This window comes from Lagenorhynchus albirostris, chromosome 15 (assembly GCF_949774975.1).
Source record: "Lagenorhynchus albirostris chromosome 15, mLagAlb1.1, whole genome shotgun sequence".
In the NCBI taxonomy this organism is placed as follows: Eukaryota; Metazoa; Chordata; class Mammalia; order Artiodactyla; family Delphinidae; genus Lagenorhynchus; species Lagenorhynchus albirostris.
The window spans coordinates 8535523-8541522 of NC_083109.1; the positions used below are offsets into that span (position 1 = coordinate 8535523).

General features: G+C 44.5%; 1 long non-coding RNA gene across 1 annotated transcript in view; it reads right to left on the reverse strand.

Moving 5' to 3' along the window:
- The window catches only part of LOC132505875 (uncharacterized), a 32885-nt gene extending 28570 nt beyond the window's left edge, over positions 1-4315 (reverse strand). Inside the window, exon 1 of the long non-coding RNA XR_009535575.1 lies at positions 4221-4315. This is a non-coding gene — a long non-coding RNA (uncharacterized LOC132505875). The remainder of the gene's footprint in view (positions 1-4220) is intronic.
- Positions 4316-6000: the final 1685 nt, after the last annotated feature.

Consider the following 6000-nt stretch of genomic DNA (forward strand, 5'->3'; position numbering starts at 1 on the left):
CTAGAAAGCGATTAATCAGCCTCCTTGCTTCCCTAGTTTCCAGCTGTAGAAATATGCCAAGGGGAAAAAAAACATCTCCCCTAACACTATCAAGTGTAAGAAGAGTGCTGTTTTGACGCCAAAGCCAAGGCTGAGGATTGGGGGTGTGGGGTGGGAACGTGGGCCCTCCCTAACAACAGAAAAGACTTTTTTTTTAATTAATTTTTTTATACAGCAGGTTCTTATTAGTTATCCACTTTATACATATTAGTGTATATATGTCAATCCCAGAAAGACTTGCGCAGTATCCGTTCCCAGACTATAAACATTCAAAGACTCCTAGCCAAGCACATAATAAAATTTTCTTCTCCCTCTGATTTCCTGTAGTTTATATGTTCACATGTAAATCGTGATTATTAGTGTCGTCTCTGACTTAAAGAATGCTGAATTTCTCCGGAAGTTACCAAAGCCTCCTGCTGAGAAGAAAGCACCTTTTATGAGATATTTCACTGGTTGAGAAATGAATGTGTTCATTTCAGCAATTGTTAGATTTGAAACAAGAATATGAAAAACGATCCACTAATAGTGATAACAACAAGAGATGTCACCCAGGAAAGCCTGTCTCTACAAACAGAAAAGGAAAACACAGCATTCTTAACCCAAAACTCTAAAGACAGTCTTGTGTAAAAAATCACGAATCTAATCCAAAAGTCAAACAACGTTTGCTCCAAAAGGTGACACTCTGAGAATGTTCCTACAACTGGTTTAGATCAAGACGCAAATTTTCTCTTTCACTTGGGAAGTAAACACTGACTATAAGACTCTTTTAGGAGATGAATCATTTAGCCCCTGCATCTGACATGGGATTAGGTCATTTGTTTGTTTCTGGGATATATTCTATGCTTGAATATGACTGGGTTCCACGATTTGTTCAAACGTTTTCTGGCAATCTCTGATTTGTTCAGACAAAGACGAGAAGCTTAAATCCCACTGAATTAACCGGGTGGGTTATTACCAAGGTGGAACAGAGCCAGAAAGCTGAAAACATATACACCATGCGCTGTTGGAACATAATGTCTGCCTTCCTGAGGACAGGATCATTCCTCCGACTCTCACCCACCAGTTAGCTAGATGAACTGGAAATGTTTTTTTTCTTATTTTTTTTTTTAAACAGCAGGAACAGAAGAGACTGATAATTCTCAGGTGAGCAATTCTTTTGCCTCTTGGAACATACTAGAAAGTAAAAATAACCATCTTCTTTCTTATAAACACTGACATCTCTATGTTAACCAAAAAGGGGAGAGAAGGAAAAGGAGAGAATAAGAAACAGAATACCACGCTCCACAGTCACAGAATAAACAACCCAAACACACCTGAATGCACTATTCTAAAAACTCAGAAGTCACCGAAGTAGCGTCCATGTTCAATTAATTGAAAAGTTTAAATAATACCTCCAATTTCAATGCCATTTACCCAGGACTTTCACATATATTATTGTTTTGTCTGACATCATTAATCATTTTGTATATTGAAGAAAGTCAAGGATTAAAGGAGATTAAATAATTTAAGAAAGATCATGCACCTAGTACAAGATTGAGCCAAAACAGACCTTGGTACGGGAATTCCCTGGCTGTCCAGTGGTTAGGACTCCGTGCTTCCACTCGTGGGGATCCAGGTTCAATCCCTGGTCAGGGAACTAAGATCCTGAAAGTTGCACAGCACAGCCCAAAAAAAAAAAAAAAAAAAAAAAACTAACCTTGGTATATCAATCTTAGTTTCTGGTTTTTATCATGACACCAGAGAATTTTCTGGTCCTGCTATAACACTTATAACATCTCGAACACGTTCACAGGTATCCCCCAATTTTTATGTACCCTGTCACAAAATTATTTTGTAAGAATTAAAGCACTGCACTAAACTGTACCCGTCAGTGGTTCATTGTACATTAACAGATCCCAACAATTGGTCCACCTCCTTCTGTTCTGCTCAGAAAACACACTGGAATAGGTCACAGGCCTATTTTCCCAGCCGGCATCTCTTCCCGTAGAAAACTACTCTCGCTCCATAGAACTGGTTCTCAACGGGGGTGATTCTGCCCAGCAGGGGACATGTGGCAATATCTGGAGTTATTTTCCTGGTCACGGTGGGTGGAGGGAGGTTAATACTGGCATCTAGTGGGTAGAGGCCAAGGGTGCGGTTACATGTCTTAGGATGCACAGGTCGGCCCCCACAGCAAAGAATTCTAGGGCCCAGAAGATCAGTGCTGCTCCGGTCCTATCACCCTGTGGGCCTGACCTCCTCCTGACCCTGCACCAAGGACCGACAGGGGACCCAAGCCTGGCCAACTGGGATCCCCTTGCCCACGGGACTTTTGCCGGAGATATTGGGAAGAGTGTTCTCTATTTCTCTCTCAGGTCAAAACCTTAAGGCCAACAAAAACTTGGTCCCACCAGATTGAGAACTAAGAGGGAGAGAGACAGAGAGGGAGAGGGGTCTGAAGACTGTTTGAATCAGGCTCTGCCTTCCCACCTCTTAAGCTTTTGAGCTATAGGAGCCTATAAATTCCACTTATGTAAGGGGATTTCTTCTAGGACTTTTGCTTAAGCTAATCTGAGGTGGACTTCCACGACTTGCCAGCAAGAGTCTTGGCTAATACAGAAGCTGGCGAGTGAGAGTGATATTATTATAAGAATACCTTACTTTCTAACTAATATTTTTAAGACAACGTCATTCACCAATGCCAGGACTTTAGCTGCTACTACTAACAAACAGCACTGCAGCCCATTAGTCAAAAGCAAAGTCTCTTCCGTGTATATTTAAAGTAAGGGATAACCAGAATCACCAATGTATTGTTTTCCTTTACCTGATCAGGGAAGAAACAAAGCTAAAGTTTTGAGGCTCGTCAGCCAAATCAAAGACCTAGTACATGACATAATTTAAGGAGTTACAGCTGCCAGACTGAGTCCAGAGTCAGATTCCAAATGCCAAGGCAATCACTTGACAGGCAATGTTACGTTGCGTAGGAGGTGCACCTGAGTCTTTGACTCACCTTGAACACGAGAAGTCTGGGGTGTCAGAAGGGATTCTTCCAGAAAACATTTCAAGGAATCTCCAGTGGGATGGTTAAAAGGCATCTCAAAGTCAATATGTTTGGGGAGGAAGAACCCAGAAGAAGCAAGATGGACTCTGAGCTGAAGAGATGGAGCTGAGAGGCTGGGGAGACTGAGGCAGCTGAGTTCAGAGGGCAGGGTACCAGAGGGAGGAGTGGGGTGGAGAGAGAGAACTCCAGAGACAGGCAAAGGGCCCACGTGAGGTCTTCAGCTGACTATGGATCAGCACACACTCAAGAAACTTCGAGGCTTCAGAGACAACCACCCTGGATTCGAGCAAACCACACTGGAGCTCACACAGCCCAGCTGGACAACCTCACAATTCCCGGGCAATGGGCAGTACACTGTCTTGCCTCAGTAGCAGAGAATTTAGCCTTGGACACTAAACGCTGCTTTGATCCTGCCAAACAAATCTTAAAAGCGAGACCTGAAAGAATCAAACCATTTCCAGGTCCTTTAACTGCATTCCAGAACAAAGCTTGGAAATATTCATGGAAACATAAAAACACCCCAAAGCCAACAAGGTCAAATACATATGGGCAAACATTAAAAAAAAAAAAAAAACAAAACTAGGCCTGCAAAGATGGAGGAAAATAGGACCCAGCTGATACTTGTGAAGCAAAAGAACTGCCCAGGCAGCCCACAGAACCATGAGAAATAATAAACTATTGATGTTTTAAGCCACAAATTTTGGGGTGGTTTGTTAAACAATAGTAACTGGGAGAAAAAAATCTTCTCTCCTCTGGAGTGTTGGACTAGCCTCCAAACTTGTTTTCCTGATTCCGTTCCTGCCCCCTATAAATATCTCAATAGCAGTCCGAGTGATCTTTAGTCTAGGTCACGTACATCTTAGGCTCCCAACCCTCCCATGGCTTCCCACTTCCCCCGAGTAAACAACAACAATCCCTAGGGGGCCCTCCACACTGTGCTTCTCCACCCACCTGGTGAAACATACTTATGCCTCCCAAAATGAAGCACAGTCACTCCTCTCTGTGCTTTCACATTTAAGGCATACCTAACACATCCTGATGTCATATTTCCCGCCCCCTCCCCGCCCCATAGAAGGAGAAATCCCAGCCATAAAATAGACCCAATACAAAACACAAAAACAAAAGAAGAAAACAACCTAACCTCACGTCCAGTCTCCTCCTCTTGGCCCTCTGGCTCCAGCCATTTGGGTCTCATTCCCACTCCTCAGATATGCCGGGTAGCCCGAGCGAGGCTCGGAGCCTTTGCCCTTGCTGGGGCCTCTTCCTGGAATGCTCTTCCCATGTATGGCTCTTCTAAAGGCTTTCCTCGTAGGAGATCCTCCTCTGCCTGCCTGCAGAAAACAGGGCCACTTGCTGGTGTTCCCTGTCCCCTCTAGGCAGCACCACACCCATTTGACAGGCAGTATGCTTTGCTTATTTGTTTTGTCTGTCCCTGAGGGCAGGGGCTTTATTGATTCTGATTCCTGCTCTCTCTCCAGCACACACAATTGGTCTAAGACCTATAGCAGGCAATCAATCAAAATATTTGCTGGATGGAATGAATGAAGAATGAAGATGAAATGAATGTATGATTGACTACTAAACACAGGACCAGATAATGCCGAGTATAAATTTTCTCCCGTGGAGGTCTGTACTAAGAGGTTAGTAGGACGATTTCTTGTAAATGTTCTTAGCCTCCAACTGTATCTCATCAGCTCTTCTAAATGCCTTAATTTTTTGTTATTAAAATGCTGTCTTTCTACATTTCCATCAACAGCCCCCCTTACGGGCCCAGAGCAACAGACAATGAGGGCTTGCTCTCCCAAGGCTATAGACAAGATTCCATTTGCTAAGGTTGAATCTGAAAAAGAAAAGGGGGAAAAAAGGCACCTACAACGACCACAAAGCAAAGCAAAACAAACTAATGCATGGAGCGTAAGGGGGGTACGAGAAGAGTTTCTGGGGTGCTGGAATATTCTATGTCTCTATCTGGTGGCTGTTCACACAGACCTGTTGTTCAGTGGGTGAAATTCCATTGAGCTGTACGTTTACGATATATACACATTTTAAAATGTACCTATGCATAATAGAAAATTCTCTCAATGATCTACTTCTTAATTAAAAAAACTACAAACTGTGACGTATGTGTTCAAGTCTCTGCAGTGGTCAGCTGCCGCCTATCAGTGACCAAGTCACACTTGACCTCTCCTCCTGGGCTCCCACCACATGCTCTGTGTTGTGCTGGGGTCTGGAGACCTCAAGGGCGGAATGAGGATCAGTCTTTGCCCTCAGAACACTTCCCATGTGGTCGGGGCCAAGAGAGTAACACACCCGATGAGTCAACGAGGACAATGAAAATAGCAAAAATTAAAAAACTTGAATATTCACTAAGCCTTTCCCCAACGCCATTCCATTTGATAAACAGATATTTTTAAATGCCAAACTGCACTGTAATACAGTGACAAATAGAAAACAACCTGTTACCCACCTTTGGAGTGGGGCGCGAAGAAGCGTCCTCCGGCCTGGCGTCCTTGGAGCCAATTGAAGGAGACCGAGGTGTCTTCAGAAGTAAAGGAAAGCTTCAGTCTTTGACATAAGATACAATACCCCACCTCTTCGCTCCACAGCACACGCTCTCCCAACGGGCGGTGCGCAGGACTGCTTTATAGTGTCAGCGGGGAGGGGGCGGAGTTCTCGCGGGATGAGCGTAGCTGTGCGTCAGGGGATGCTCTGGATCCAAGCGCCCTGCGCAGCCACTGCACACGGCCCGCCGCCGCCATCTTGAATTGCAGTGCCGTGTGCAGTGTTTACGCATGCGCAGCCCCACTGAAGGCGCCTGAGCAGCCATTTCACGGTAGGAAACCTGAAGTTGCAGATGCAAGACGTTTGCACGCGGTCTCCTGCCAGCCGGTGAAACTAGACCAAGCACAAAGGAAAAAGGA